The sequence below is a fragment of the Vipera ursinii genome, assembly GCF_947247035.1.
Source record: "Vipera ursinii genome assembly, chromosome: 4".
NCBI classification, from domain to species: domain Eukaryota; kingdom Metazoa; phylum Chordata; class Lepidosauria; order Squamata; family Viperidae; genus Vipera; species Vipera ursinii.
In genome coordinates this window covers 82,743,642-82,760,215 of record NC_139514.1, presented here as the reverse complement: position 1 = coordinate 82,760,215, position 16,574 = coordinate 82,743,642, and the positions used below count along the sequence as shown (strand labels likewise).

At 40.1% G+C, this 16,574-nt stretch overlaps 1 protein-coding gene across 1 annotated transcript in view; it reads left to right on the top strand.

The window, feature by feature from the left end:
- GABRG3 (gamma-aminobutyric acid type A receptor subunit gamma3) overlaps positions 1-16,574 on the top strand; it is a gene marked incomplete at both ends in the record, with an annotated part of 721,182 nt that overhangs the window by 92,262 nt on the left and 612,346 nt on the right. The gene's annotated exons all lie outside the window — the stretch shown is intronic.

Genomic DNA, 16,574 nt, shown 5'->3' with positions numbered 1-16,574 from the left:
CCAGCCCATCCACTCAGAACACCCCCCCACCCAATCAGAACACACATGCTTCTCCCAGAAGAAGGAAGCTAAAGCTACCAGCCTGATGATGACGGATGGGATTCCGTCGAAACGTTGCGCCTACACCTTTAGTTCTACGCGGGGAAAAACCTGAAAAACCAAGGATTATATATATATATATATATATATATATATATATATATATATATATATATATATATATATATATATATATATATATATATATATATATATATATATATTCTGAGGTTTTCGCGGGTGTTCGTATGTGGATCTTTGGTTATTCGGGTTTTTCCCCGCGTAGAACTAAAGGTGTAGGGGCGACGTTTCGACGGAATCCCATCCGTCATCATCAGGCTGGTGGCTTCTGCTTCCTTCTTCTGGGAGAAGAATGTGGCTGTTTGTTCCTCTTTTTTAAACTGCCAGAGGGGGTGTGTTCTGTGGGTGGAGGTGTGCTATGATTGGGTGGGGGAGTAATATGTGTGTGTGTGTGTGTGTGTGTGTGTGTGTGTGTGTGTAGATCTTTGGTCATTTGGGTTTTTCCCCACGTAGAGTTGGAGGTATTAGGGCAACGTTTTGACGAAATCTCACCCGTCATCCTCAGGCTGGTGACTTCAGCTTCGTTCTTCTGGGAGAAGACTTCTCCCAGAAGAACAAAGCTGAAGTCACCAGCCCAGCCTGAGGATGACGGATGAGATTTCATCAAAACGTTGCCCTGATACCTCCAATTCTACGTGGGAAAAAACCCGAATGACCAAAGATCTACATACAAACACCCACAAAAAATATATGTATAAAATGACCCCCATTTACTATTTGGTCATTTGTAATTATTTATGTTATTAATAAACTCATGGGCCATATTTATTTAGGATTTATATTTCTGTATATTCTGTATATTGCAATTGAACTTCCTAGAGCAGGGGTGTCAAACTCGTAATGTCATGTGATGTGTCACGACATATTGTGACTTTTTTTCCATTGCCAGCAATGGGGACGGCACAGTTTCTCCATGACGCATCCGGCCTGTGGACCAACAGTTTGACACCTCTGCCCTAGAGGCTGCTGGGAGGAGCTGCAAGCTGTGAATTAAGGGGGAGTGCAGAGGACAAAAGTATCATATGACTAAAAATTTAAAACAATAGTAGTACATTCAGGGCAAGTGTCTGAGATTGTGATTTCATTTTATTTCAGAATGTCTGGCTTAATTCAGTACAACACTTGTTTTACAGATGTCTTTCACAATACTCTTTTCAAACTTGGAAACTGTCCTATCTGTAAACAAATCACTAATCTACAAGGACAGATTACTTATCTAAGGTCTGTAATCTGTGCTCTTCAGGCAGAAATTAGGTGTCCAGGGAGACAGTTACAAAGAAATGAATCTGGAGAAGACCGTGAGATGTGCGCCAATTGTGCTAGTTACCCACACATTTTACCAACTGTGGATTGGCTGGATTTCAAATGGACATTATGACTTTGGTGGGAGGTGGAATATTGCGGGATTTTTCCCAGATCTCATATTGACTTCCCTATTATCACTAACCCCTAACAAAAGTTTCCTTTTGAGACAATGCCTGTGTCAAGAGTTCTGCTTTCTTGGGTCGTTAGCTGAGGTGGGTCCTTACAGAGACAAACTCTGCACCAAGTGGAAGATCATATAGAATCCTGACAAACCAAGCAGACAACGTTGTCTCCCAAACAGTAGAGAAGGGAACTAGGGGATCAGCCACATTGGAGCTAATTCTCACCAGCAAAGGTGAAATGATAGAAGGTATTGAAGCCACAGGAACCTTGGGTGGGAATGATCAAGCAATATTGGAATTCAACATTATGGAAGCACAAGCAATAGAACACAGTCAAACTAGAGTCTTGGACTTGAAGAGAGCTAATTTTAACAAAATTAGAGAGAGTGGGAAGGATACCATGGATGAGAATCCTCAAGGGGAAAACAACTGAAGAAGCTTGGGAAATTTTGAAAAGTGAGATTATAAAAGCCCAGTTTAGCACAATATCAACAAAGAAGAAAAATAACACCTCTCAAAAGAAACTAGCATGGCTGCATAAAGAACTCTTTGATAAATTGAAAGACAAAAAGGACAAATATAAAAAGTGAAAAGAGGGGCATATAATTCAGGGAGAATATCAGCAAATAGCGTGAGCCTGCAAAGATGAAGTGAGAAAAGCTAAGGCACAAAGCGAACTAGGTCTTGCGACAAAAGTCAAAAATAACAACAACAAAAACTTCTTTAAACATGTAAAAAATAAGAAAAAAGTTAAGGAAGTGATTGGTCCATTTAGTGGGTGAAAGTGGCAAGAAGGTGACAAGCAACAGGGACAAAGCAGAACTACTTAACTCATTTTTTTGCATCCATCTTTACACAAAGGGAAAAAACAGTCCAACCTATCAAAAACAGTACTATAAAAAGCAAATTAAAAACACAAGTTAAATTAGGCAAGAGAATGGTATCAAGCAATGAATCAGAGAACACCTAGAGGCAAACAAAGTCATTACCAAAAGCCAACATGGTTTTTTAAAAACCAGATCATGCCAGCCAAATCTCATTGCATTCTTTGACCAAGTGATAAAATTAGTGGAACAGAGGAATGCTGTGGATATAATTTACTTGGACTTCAGTAAGGCATTGGATAAAGTAGACTACAACCTACTACTTGATAAGATAGAAAAATGTGGGTTAGAAAGCATCACCACCAAATGGATTTGTAGCTGGCTGACCGGTCCTCAATGGCACTGCATCTACGTGGAGGGAAGTGGGGTGCCCCAGGGCCCAGTGCTCTTCAACATCTTCATCAATGATTTGGATGAGGGGATAAATGGGGAACTCATCAAATTTGCAGATGACACCAAGCTAGCAGGAATAGCCAACAGTTCAGAAGATAGGCTTAGGATAAAGTATTCTTTTATTTGTTAAATTAAGCCAATCACTGACCAGTATTAAAACCACCGCTTCATAGAATAGTTTCAAATTAGGCACCTTAAGTCCTCCTCTTTCCTGTGCATCTTGTAAAATCTTAAGTTTAACTCTTAGTTTTTCCCCCACCCAGATAAATTTATTAATACCCTTCTGCCATTCATCCAAATTAGCATCTATTTTCAAAATAGGTATCATTTGAAACAAAAAGAGAAACTTTGGTAAAACATTCATTTTAACAGCTGCAATTTTCCCCAGCAAAGATAATTGTAATTTTTTCCAATTGTTTAAATCCTTTTGTACTTTTAACCATAACATCTCATAATTATTCTTATATAATTTCGCATTAGAGGCTGTAATATATACTCCCAAATATTTAACCTTTTTCACTATTTCATAACCTGTCAATTTTACTAACATTTCCTTTTCATTCATGGTCATATTTTTAGATAATATTTTGGTCTTATTATTATTTACCTTAAAACCAGAAACTTTCCCATATTGAATTATAATTTCCATCAAGTCTATAACCGATTGAATCGGTTGAAATAGTGTAACAACCAAGTCATCCGCAAATGCCCTTAGCCTACAATCATTCTGCTTTATCTTTATTCCCTTTATTTTGGTTGATTCGCAAATTTTAATCAATAAAATCTCCAATGTTAAAACAAACAACAATGGTGATAGGGGACATCCCTGTCTTGTACCTTTTTCAATTTTAAATGCATCTGTTAGTCCCCCATTAATTATAATTTGTGCCGATTGTTGTTGATATATAGCCTTAATAGATTGCAGAAATTTATCCCCAAAATTCATCTTATCCACAACTTTCAATAAAAATTGCCAATTCAAGTGATCAAATGCTTTTTCAGCATCTAAGAATATCAATGCCGCAGAGACTTGGTTGTTCTTATCCAAATATTCTATTAAATTTACAATTTGTCGTACATTATATTTCATATATCTTCCAGTTATAAATCCAGACTGATCTCTATTAACAATTTGTTTCAAGACATGCATTAATCTATTTGCCAATATTTTTGCAAAAATCTTATAATCTGTATTTAAAAGCGATATAGGTCTGTAATTCTTAGGCTGGGTAAGGTCTTGATCCTCCTTTGGAATCAGTGATATAAAAGCCCTTCTCCAGGATGGAGGCACTTCCCCTCCAGCCTGGATATTATTAAATAATTCCTTTAAAGGTTCTACCATCTCTTCAAGTAAAATTTTATAATAAACTGCTGATAAACCATCTGTACCAGGAGACTTACCCACTTTTAACTGTTTAATTGCTGAAATAATTTCCTCAGAAGTAATTAAACGATTCATCCCTTCCCGTTGTTCATGTGAAAGTGTAAGAATATGTGCTTCCTGTAAATACTTATCTATATCTAAAGCTTGTATATTCTCACTAGCATATAACTTTGCATAAAAATCTAAAAAACCCTTTTTAATCAAATTTTGTTGATATATTTATTTACCCTTGTATTCTATTTTCTCTATGATACGTAACTTCTGTTTTTTCCTTAATTGAAAAGCTAGCCACCTACCAGGCTTATTTGCGTTATAAAAAGTATTATGTTTCACATATCTCAAGTTAGTTGCAACCTGATCTGCCATCAACATATTGAATTGCTCTTTCAACAAATTTATTGAAATCCTCAGTCTCTTGTCTGATGGATTCAAAATAAAAGCTTTCTCCTTCAATTTAATCTCTTCTTCCAATTCTTTATGTTTTTGCATCTGCTTATACCTATGACCATTATTCATATGAATTAAAAAACCCCTCATATAAGCTTTACACCATTTCAATCAGTGTACCTTTATGCATATTCAAAACAAAAAATTCTTTCAAATAATCTCTACATTTCTCTGAGAGCACATCATATCTGAATAAGTTTTCATTCAATCTCCAAGATCTTCTGATCCCATCTTCCCTAAACAACTCCATCCATACAGAACTATTATCCGACAATGTCCTAGGAAAAATCTTGACATTCTTCACCCTGAAATAAGATCACCAGTAATTAAAAAAAATCAATTCTAGAAAATGATTGATGCTTGTCCGAGAAAAAAGTAAAATCTCTGTCCTCCAAATTTCGCTCCCGCCAAGTATCTCTTAATTCCAAGTCATTTTTCAAATCAAAAAAAGCTTTAGGCAATCTAGAATGGTTAGGAGAATTTTTCAAAAATCCCTTCTTGTCCTTGCATGAATCCAAAAGACCGTTCCAATCACCCATCAAAATAACAGATTTGTAATCCAAATGAGTTAGTTTGTCATGTAAAAACTTATAAAACTTTCCTTGCTGTTGATTAGGAGCATATAATCCAATTTTTATTTTTTATTTTAATCCCATTTATATGCCGCCCTTCTCCGAAGACTCAGGGCAGCTTACAATTTAAGCAAAAACCAATGTGCTTAGCAATAGCCTTCATTCTATGTATATGCCTGCTTATTAGGGCTTTCGCGCCCCCCCCACAAGCGGCATTATTACAAAGTCAGCTTATTGCCCCCAACAATCTGGGTCCTCATTTTACCTACCTCGGAAGGATGGAAGGCTGAGTCAACCTTGAGCCTGGTGGGATGCGAACCTGCACTAATTGCAGGCAGCTGGTGTTACTTAAGGAGGCATTAGCCCACTGCTCCACCAAGGCTCAATAATAATAATAATAATAATAATAATAATAATAATAATAATAATAATAATAATAATAATAATAATAATAATAATAATTTTCTTGCCTTGTAACACTAATTCAATAATAACATATCTTCCCTGTAGATCAGACTCAATTAATCTAGCCAATAAGTCTCTTCTTAAATAGATAACCACCCCACTCTTTTTATCTGGGGCAGATGCTGTAAAATGTAATCCGAACTGGGAGTTAATTAAATACTTTTGATCTTTTGCACAAATATGAGTTTCTTGTAGACAAACAATATCATTTTTATGTTGCTTCAAATAGTGAAATACTTTCTTTTTTGTGGTGAGTTCAGGCCATTAACATTCCATGTCAGGAGCTTAATCACCATTCTTAGTGACCGGAAGCCTCTGGAACACCACTTGAATATCCGCAGTTGGTCTCTTCGATCGCACCCCTCCCACCGGCTCCGTAGTAGCAGGGCCTTGTATCATAGGCCTACAATCTATCTTCTGTTTCAATTGCTCCTTTTCTTTACGTTTATGTGCAGCACGCATCATTCTCTGTTGTTTTGGATGACCCTTTAACGCCAAAATCTGTTCAGTAGATTCAGCCAGCTGTACCTCTCCAACAAACTGTGATGTTGCACCTTCAGCTTGTTGTTTATCTTCCAAACTTTCTTGTGTTCTCTTAAATTGTGGAGATGGTGGTGAACCTGCTTTCAGGACATAAGTATAAAAATCTTTTGCCTTTGCAATCGTATTAAGTCGGTATTGTGTCCCTGCATAGTTTACCACTATTCCAATAGGTATCTCGCATCTGAACTGAATCTGTCGATTTTTAAGCTCATCAGACAAAAAACAAAAATCCTTCCTTTTTCTCAAGATTTTAGGAGGTATTTCTTTCAAAATTATAATATCTTGACCTGCAATTTGAAATCTCTGTTGATAAAAGGCCTGAATGGTTGCATTTTGGAGTGACCTCTTAGAAAAGTAAATCACCACATCTCTAGGTAAATTTTTCTGCCTCACAATCCAAGAATTAACCCTGAAAACTTTATCCACCTGCTTTGATAACTCCTTAGGATCCCATCCCAAAATGGGAGCTATAGCTTTAATCCCCTCCTCTTGTAAATCCTCTCGTGGGTTTTCTTTCAATCCCCTTATCTCAGAGCAAATTCCATGTCTCTATATTGTGAGATAATCACCTCATCCTCAGTTCTATCAATTTTATTTTCAGCTTTAGCAATTCTACTTTCTAATTTTTCACTGTTTTCCACAACCTCATCCACATGGTCATCTAAGCATTCAATATTGAAGTGCAAGCAATATGTCTTCTCTCATCTCTCTATTTTTACCCTCAAGAAGAACAGCCATCTCCTCCTTTATTTGTTGGGCTGTTTGTTGTGCTTGAAGCTTCAAAGCATCCTGCAAATCTTTAAGTGTAAATGCTGGTAGTGGAGGAGAAGGTGGAGAGGATCTGGGCTTTGAAGTGGATTGCATTGCAGGCTGTGTTACAGGAGAAGAAATTAAACTTTTAGAAACAACAGGAACTGCCTGCCGTCTTGAAGCCATTTCCCCGTTTGTTACAATTCACTTTCTCTTATTACTTTCACTTTCCCTCTGCACTTCAGGATAAAAATAAAGTCCAAAAAGAAAGAAAAAAATCTTTAAAAATTTTAAAAACTCTGAAATACACAAAAATCCAATATGTTGTTTAAACTTTAGCAAAATCTTCACACTTTATTCTTTCAAAAAAAAAAAAAACAAAAACAAAGAAAAACATTTCGGTGCCATCTTTTCTCTTTCAAAGTCAAATTAAGGTGTGGAGAAGATTAATGCACCCCGAGTTAAAGTTTTAAATACTTGCAAATTTGCCTCCTCCTGATCAGCTCTGTCTGCTTTAAGATCAATCACAAAGCACTATAATCTGCAGATGTGGATGCAGCATCTGGCTTCGCCCCTGCAATTCAGAGCAAAGGCGTCCTGGACTCGGAGAAAGCCTCGGGCTCCGTGGGAGCTCTCCCACTCTGACCCCTAGATGTTTCTGGGAGGTCTCGGGGAGCTCTACCTCTACGCGAGGAAAGCTCACTTCCCCCTCTTCTCCCAAGGGGGAAGTTTACGAGCCGCGGGACAGCTGATTGTCACCGTCCCCGCGGTTCTAACGAAGCCTCAGGATGGGCAGCTAAAGAAAAGCCGCCATCGGTGTGGTGTTGCCACTGGAAGTCTATTCTTTTCTTCATTTGGTCTTTCTTGTAGGCCAGTTTGGTCTCTCCAGTAGTCAGTAAGCCTTCTTGATATACTAATTTCAGTGCATCTTCATCATTGTCTTTCAGATATTCTTCTTCAACCATGTGGAATGCTGTACTTGCAGCATTCCACATCCACCTATTTGCCTTGGTAGATAGAGTCTGTCAATGTCACTGCATGGATGAAGGGCATGATTCATTGTCATTATTTTTCTGGTCTTCCTATCCATTGTTTTTAGTTCTTCTGTTTTTAGTCCAGCTCACTATTCCAGCTGTGTATCTAATGACTGGAATTGCCCAGGTGTTGATTGCCTTCATGGTATTTCCTCCATTGAATCTGGACTTTAAGATCATCTTCAGTCTCTTGATGTATACACTTCTAATCTTTTTCTTGACTTCAGTGTGCTTGATGTTGTCAACTTGAAGGAAACCCAAGTATTTGTAGTAATCTTCCTTATCCAGACTCTTAATGTTATTTTCATGGGGTATCTTTATTCCTTCAGTTTTCACTATTTTTCCTTGTATGAGAGTAAGTGTGCACATTTGTCCAAGCCAAACTCCATTGCAATATATTGGCTATATATACGGACAGTGTTCAGCAGTGATTCTATTTCAGATGATGTTTTTCCATATAGCTTCAGATCATCCATGTAAAGGAGGTGGAATAGTCTGGCAGATGTTTTTGATGTTTGATAGCCATGTCCTGAGTTATTCAGTATTGTTGACAGAGGAAACAGTGCACTAACAAATAGTAGTGGTGATAATGAATCTCCTTGAAATATTCCTCTCTTGATATTAACCTCTCCCAGTCTTTCACCATTGACCTGAAACTGTGTCTTCCATTGTGCCATTGTTCTTTGCACAAATTTTCTGATGTTTCTACTGACTCCTGTTATTTCTAGGCATTTGATTATCCAGTCATGTGGCAGAGAGTCAAATGCCTTTTTGTAGTCAATCCATGCCACATTCAGGTTGGTTTTCCTTTTCTTGCAATTTTCCAAGATTATTTTGTCTATTAGGAGTTGATTTTTTGTTCCTCTGCTATTGGGGCGGTTTCCTTTCTGCTCAGGTGGAAAGAGATTATTTTCAACTAGATGCTGTTGTACTGCATCAGCTACCACACCAGTTAGCAATTTGAAAGTTGTTGGTAATTGGCCTGTAGTTGCCTGGTGTTGCCGGATTTGCTGGATTTTTCATTATTAGGTAGGTTTTCCCAGTTGTTAGCCACTTTTCAGTTTCTCCTCCTTGTAGTATATTGTTGAACTGCTTGGCAATGAGTGGGTATATAACCCATGCAGTTCATCTTCACTTGGTGCTAACCAATTTTTGATTTTTCTTGCTATTTTTTCTACCATTTTTGTTGTTATTGCTAGTTCTTTCATTTCAACTTCTGTTTTATTTGCATCCACCTCTTTTAACCAAACCGCATCCTTGTTGTGTTTCTTTGGGTTATCCCATATCTGCTTCCAGAACTGCACTGTTTCTTCCTTGTCAGGTACTGACTGATTCATTGCAGTTTCTCCATTGATGGATTGGTAGAAATGTTTCTGATTGGATTGAAATTGGATGTTCTGCCTATAATTTGCAATTTGAGCTTTGTATCTACTGATTTTCCTGGCTATAGCTGTTATTTGCTGCTTTATTATTTCCAGTGCTTCTTTGATCTTCCTTGTTTCTAAGTGGTATTTCTTGATTAGGTATTCTTTGGTCTTCTTGTTCTTCAGCTTCTTTTCTCTCATCTGTTTTTCTTGCTTGCATGTGATCTTAACTTGCTGATCTTATTTTCTAGTATATTCTATTTTTAGAATAAAAAATAGAATATACTAGAAATAAATAGTTCTATTTAACCTTCTATTTTTGTGGTGCACTGTTTGTTTTTCTTCTTTGTTAATTTTGCATCCCAGGTATTCAGTTATAACTGCAGCTGTGCTGTACATTAATAGGTTTGTTTCTTGCAGTGAATTGGTGCTTATACTTGATATTACAGTATTTGCATCTTTTAATGCTTGTGCTAGCTGTTTTTTTGGAACAAGCTTCAATGCAGGCAGCCTATTGTTTTTGTGCTGTTCTAGATGCTCAGTTATTCTTTGTTTCAACTCTTTTATTTCTTTAGTTAGAGGGCTTTGTTTTTCCTGAGGAAGAGGTGCCTGGTTTCCAAATGAGAACAGCTGTATATCTCTGCTCAATTCCTTCATTGCCAACTCCCCCTGGCTTGCATCTACATTCTGAATTACTTCTGGCAAGGCTTTGATTTCTTTGCCCTGGGTAAACCTTTGCAGTTTGTCCAATTCTGTTTTTGTGAATACTTTATTTTGTATTATAAATTGGCGTTGATCTGGTAGTCTCTGTTATTTCTGATTCTGGATGTTGTTTTTTTGCAGAACTGGTGCATTTGTTTTAGATATCCTCTTCTAGTTGGACTTGATCTGTAATAACAGATCATTATTTCTTTGTTTTCAATCACTGTTTATTTGCGATGGGTAAACACCTTTTCTTCCAGTAGTTTTGAGCCCTGGTTGGTCAGCCAGCAGTCCTAAGTCCTGTAAGCCATTTTTCGCCAGATATCCAGGAACTCCAACATCTAGCGTGGCAGCCCCCTCAGGTGTTTTGGCCAAGAGGCTTCTGCTGCCACTCTATCTGGATGCAGCCTGTCCAGTTTTGTGATCACATGCCTCCCCCGTCGTAATTCTGCAGGGCTCTTCCCAGTGGCAGTGAAGGGCGTGGAATGCTGGCAAAGTAAAAAATCTGCCAGTCTGTGATGCCAGTCTCCAGTTACTATGCGTTTAAGTGACTCCTTTGTGGTCCTTACCATACATTCAGCTTGACCATTACTGGACGGATGAAAGGGGGCAGACGTTGCATGTCTGATGAGGTTTGTCCTTAGGAAAGCCTGAAATCCAGCAGCAGTGAATTGAGCCCCATTGTCTGAAACTAAGACATCTGGCAGCCCATGTGTGGCAAAGAGTTTTCTCAGCACCTGGATGGTCCTAGCAGTAGTCATGTTTGCAACCGGGATTACTTCAAGCCATTTAGAATGGCTGTCTACCACTATGAGGAAGAGCTGTCCCTGAAAGGGCCCAGCGAAGTCTATGTGAATTCTAGACCAGGGAGTGTGCGTTTCCTCCCACCTGTGGACAGGAGAATGTGGCATTTCAGGCCTTGATTGCTGGCATGTAAAACAACCATGCACCTGTGCCTCGATGGCCTTGTCTAGGCCTGGCCACCATAGGTAGCTTCTTGCTAAAGATTTCATATGATGACCTTCATGTAGTGACTGTAAAACTCTATCTCTCAGTGAAGTGGGAACTATGACCCTGTTTCCCCATAGGATACAACCCTTGTGAGCTGATAGCTCACAAAATAACTCTGGAATTCAGAGCCTGGGCTTTTAGCTAACCACCCTGTGTGCACCCATGAAAGCACTCTACTGTTTTATCAGTAGCTGTTTCTGCAGCTATGTCCCCTGCGTGGAGGGGAAATTCTGGCATATCCTGAATGGACAGGATTCTGGCTGCTGGGGCCGGATCTGGTTCAATTAGTGGCAGTGGGAGTCTGCTCAGGCCATCAGTATGGCCCATTTCTTTGCCAAGTTTGTGAACCAGTTTAAATGTGTAGGCTGATAGAAAAATAGACCATCTCAACATTCTTGGGGAAAGTATGTGGAGTGTTTGTTTGTCTGTTGTAAAGAGGTCCAGTAGTGGTTTGTGGTCTGTGAAGACCGTGAAGTCCCTGCTATATAAATAGTCATGGATTTTTTTTTAATTCCAGCTACAATGGCTAAGGCCTCTTTATCAATTTGAGTGTAGTTACGCTCAGCAAAGAACAGTGTCCTTGAATAAAATACAATAGGAACTTGTGTTCCATTCTTCTCTAAATGACTCAAGATTGCCCCCACCCCATAAGGGGATGAATCACATGCTAAACAGACTTGTTTAGACTCCCTAAAATGAGTGACAGTAGATTTAACCGACAAAAGTGCTTTTAGGTCTTGGAAACTTTTCTCGTGGGTGCTGGTCCATTTCCATGAAGCTTTTTTATCTAAGAGCCTGTGAAGTGGCTCTGCCAATGCAGCCTTGTTAGGCAGAAATGCATGGTAGAAGTTGAGGAGGCCCAAGAATGCTTGTAGCTCTCCTTTTGATTTAGGGCTAGGTGCCATTTGAATGGCCTTCACCTTGGACTCAGCTGGGTGAATGCCGTTAGCAAAATCCCAAAATTCGGTTGAAGAAACCCCAATACTGCATTTACTCTTTTTTAATTTGAGGCCTGCTTCACACAGCCTCTGTAGGACAGCTCTGAGCCTGCTGGCTAACACCTCTGTGGATTCCCCTGCAATAAGCACATCATCAAAATAAGGGCAAACACCCTGAATGCTTTTAAGCATGTGTTCCATGATTCCCTGAAAAATGCCTGATGCAACACTAACACCAAATTGTAAACACTTCACTTTAAAAGCCCCCCCTGTGAGTCACAATCAGTGACTGTGAGCAGTGGCTGTGGCCTCATCAACCAGCAGTTGCTGATAGGCCTGTGCCAAATCTAACTTTGCGAAAATGGTACCCCCTTGCAAAGATGCAAAGATGTGGTTCACCACTGGGACAGGGTATGCATATTACTTGAAGGCTTTGTTAATTGAGCATTTGTAGTCTGCACATATTCTAATTTCTCCATTGGCCTTAAGTGGTGTTACTATAGGAGTTTCCCACTCCCCACCATCAACTGGTTGCAAAACGCCCTGTTCTACAAGCTTGTCTATTTCTGTGTCAATTTTATGTTTGAGGGCAAAGGGAACCCTTTGAGGCTTAATCCTAATGGGGACCACGTTGGGGTCTAGATTGAATGATATAGGTGGGCCTGTGTATGTTCTTAGGGCTGAATCAAATATGTCTGCAAAGTCTTTGCAAACTGACGTTAGATTCACGGCTTGTATCCGGGTGATACTGGTTACTTGGATTCCTAATGCATCAAACCAATCGAGTCCAATTAGACTCGTTCTCTGGCCCCCTACTACTACGACATCCAGGTGCCCAAAACTCCCTTAAATTTAACGGCCAAGGTAGCTTCTCCCTTGACTGTGACTTTTGCGTTTTGGAAATCTGTTAAAATCATGTCAGAGGGCCTTAGCTTGGCCCATTTTCTACTGTGAGTGCATACAAAATTAAATGTGTCCAGAGAAATGATGGAAACGGCTGAGACTGTGTTCAACTCCATTTTACAGGGGATGCCTTGTAGCTTCACCTGAAGTTTAAATTTGGGTCTGAGAGGGCGTTGGACCCTGGTGCAGCATACACTTCTGCAACTTGCACAAAACCCCACACTAAACGGCCCCTGGGCCCCGGTACCTCTCCTGGTCAGATCTTCTAACTGGTGCTTTGATGGCCAGTCCCTCTGGCAAGCTCTGCATACTGCTGCAATGTTGCTCATTTTGCTGCAGGCCCAGCACATGGCTGACTGGAATCTGCAGTCTGTGCATTGGTGGCGGCTGCCACAACCTGGACATCTAAGTAAGAGATCTGCCTTGTAAGGAGTCTCTTGTTGCTTGCTGCTGTGGTGCTGAGTGTCGGGTTGTTTGTGCAGCTTGTCGACTTCAGCATCTTCTTCATCTGATTCTTCAGTGCATTCAGCATCCTTGTAGTAGACGGTTTCTTCATGCTGCATTGTTTTGGCGGGCTGGATTGTTTGGACGGCTGCCCCAGCCGTTGGCGGCTTCATCTGCCATGACTTCGTCCTGGGCTTCAGTGAATGACAGGATAGCTCTAGCAAAAAGTTTTTGCTGCAGCTCTCGATTTCGTAGGCCGCAGATGAGCCAGTCTCGAAGTCGCTCTTTGACATCAGAAAATTTACACAGGTGTGCAGCCTGCCTCAAGGCCATAATGTACTCCAACGTGGTCTCACTGGGCTGCTGTATTCGTTGTTTGAAGGCGTAGCACCAGGCAATCACTGACATCTTCGGTTGGAAATGTTCTCCAAGCTTCTTCTTTAGATCAGCATAGGAGACTGATTCCAGAGGCATTGGCATGAACAGGTTTTGAGCCAGATCGAATGTTGCTGGGCCGCACACACAGAGCAGCATGGCAGCCTTCAGTCCATCTACTGCAACCTGGTTCGCCCGGAGGTAGTTTTCGACCTGGGATAGGTACGATGGCCATCCGTCTGGTTGCTTGATGTCAAACTCTCACAGCCTGCTAACCTTGGGCATTCTTCTGGTCTTTGCGGCTGGTTCCTGCAGCTTCTGATCCTGCTTTTCTGATGCTCAGGGACTGATCCACTGAGCGCATTGTCACTAGCGTATCTGGCTACCCAACCGTAGGGGGGGGGATGCCTTTTTCCTCCAGGTGTGCACTGCCTCTCCCCTAGTGACTTTCAGGTCCTTCAGAAAATCAGGATCCCACCCTCGTTGCCAGTGTTGTGTAGTGAATTCGTTGTGCAGGAATGAAGACGAGGCAAGTGAGTTCAGCAGTGGTCATGTTTATTTGCTTGCAGGATCTGAACTGAGGAACTGAGCTGCAGCTTGCAGCAATTTATATCCTGGCCCCTAGGTGGCAGCCAATAGGTTTAAAGCCACCCATTGCCACCCAGGGGTAGCCAACAGCAGCATTGGAGACGGAGGGTCTGAGTTGCTGGGAGCTGTTAGCTAGCTCCAGCTTACCACGTGGTGTTACAATTAAGCCCAATACAAAACACTGAGGAAGAGGTGCCTGGTTTCCAAATGAGAACAGTTGTATATCTCTGCTGGATTCCTTCATTGCCAACTCCCCCTGGCTTGCCTCTACATTCTGAATTACTTCTGGCAAGGCTTTGATTTCTTTGCCCTGGGTAAACCTTTGCAGTTCGTCCAATTCTGTTTATGTGAATACTTTATTTTGTATTATAAATTGGCATTGATCTGCTAGTCTCTGTTATTTCTGATTCTGGATGTTATTCTTTCCAGAACTGGTGCATTCGTTTTAGATATCCTCTTCTTGTTGGACTTGATCTGTAATAACAGATAATTATGTCTTTGTTTTCAATCACTGCGTATTTGCAATGGGTAAACACATTTTCTTCCAGTAGTTCTGAGCCCTGGTTGCTCAGCCAACAGTCCTAAGTCCTGTAACCCATTTTTCACCAGATATCCAGGAACTCCAACATCTAGCACGGACCTTATTAACTTGGCCGACATCTGAGCTGGTATCGCATTCTGAAATTTACATCTCACCATATTTTTTATGGGAGATACACTCTTTGACTCCTCTGATGAGAACTGTCCAGTATGGTTGAACCTCTGGCATAGCTCTCATCTTCCTCAGAATACACAAGCCCCACAACCACATCAAGGTAGTGCCTCACTGGGGGATGATGATGATGATGATTTTCATTTACTCTTTACTTGTTGGCTCTCCAAAGGATGTGCTGTATTCCTGGTCATGCTCCACCAGAGCTTTGATACCAGGGAACATCTTGCCTTGTTCAGCAGAACTTACTTTTGAGAAGATAAGCAGAGGATTCTATCTAGAAATCAAAGTGTATTTAGATTAGTGGAATGTAAGTGTTTCCTGTGTTGAACTGATTTTGCCTTAAGCAAGTAGACTCAATCAGATTGTTTCTCAGGGGTGAGGGTGGGGAGTTACAAGACAAATGTCACAAGAGATTTCCAACCTGGACATAAAGCCTGAATGTTCTTTTTATACTTTTTAAATATTGTTTGTTTTTCAAAAAAGGTATAATTGTGCTTGGAGCCACGAGGCTTCTGTGAAAATCTCTGATGCATGTTCACTCTGTAGCAAGCATTACACTGGAGGAAAAGGAAGGAGGGCTCTGAGCCTGGAGCAGTAATGGAATTGCGAGAGGTGGAAGAAGGGTATTTTAAACAACAAATACAAGGCTGGAAAGAAAAGAGAGGGCCATGACATCACACATGTGGCTGTGCTAGGAGGGAGCACCAGAAGCAATTGATGTCCTACTAGGATTGAGAGTTGCAGAATTTAAAAAGCAGGTTAAATAAAATTGAGGAAGCAAGCACCTCCTTCTTTCATAAACCTATAGCTTTAAATGGATTGTTTTTGTCTAGATATCAAATGTCATTATTTATTTCTTGATCACAACCTTCATTTCAGTGATATTATTATTCTTATTTGTGGGGCAAAAGATTAGGTTTGCAGGGAAATTCAAAGTTTGTAGGCAGCATCAGCCATCAGTATGACCCTGTAATGTTGAAATGTATGAAATGGAATATGAAATGCCTGCAGCTGTTGGATAATATACCTTTAATATTTTTGTTTATTTGTCTATTTATTTTATTACTGTTTACTATTTGCTGCATGCAGTAATAACTGATATGCTGAAATAAACCAGTGTTTGAAGTCCTGTGTTAAAACATAACACCATCCTCACATTTTGGGGGAGCAAAGGGGAGATCAGCTTTTAAGGACCTCTTTCTCTTTTATTGGGTGGACAAAGTGGTTTTGTTCTTTCAGCTCTAAGGAAAATAAGGAAATAATCCCCATAATGTTGCAAAATAATTTCTTTCTCAAAAATTGTCAAAGGATCTTTCCTTTTCTTCTTCTCTTCCCAGAGGAGGGCAGTACAATGGTTTTACTCTCAATCAGAAGTCTTGATTAGGAAGGGCATGTGTGCATTATATCTGAAGGCAAAAAGGTGCTTTGGAGTTCACGGGGACATCCAAAAAGCATCTGCCTGTAGCCATGTATTTGCATCTTTTCATGAGACTGCAAGGCTACTGGAAAAAAAAT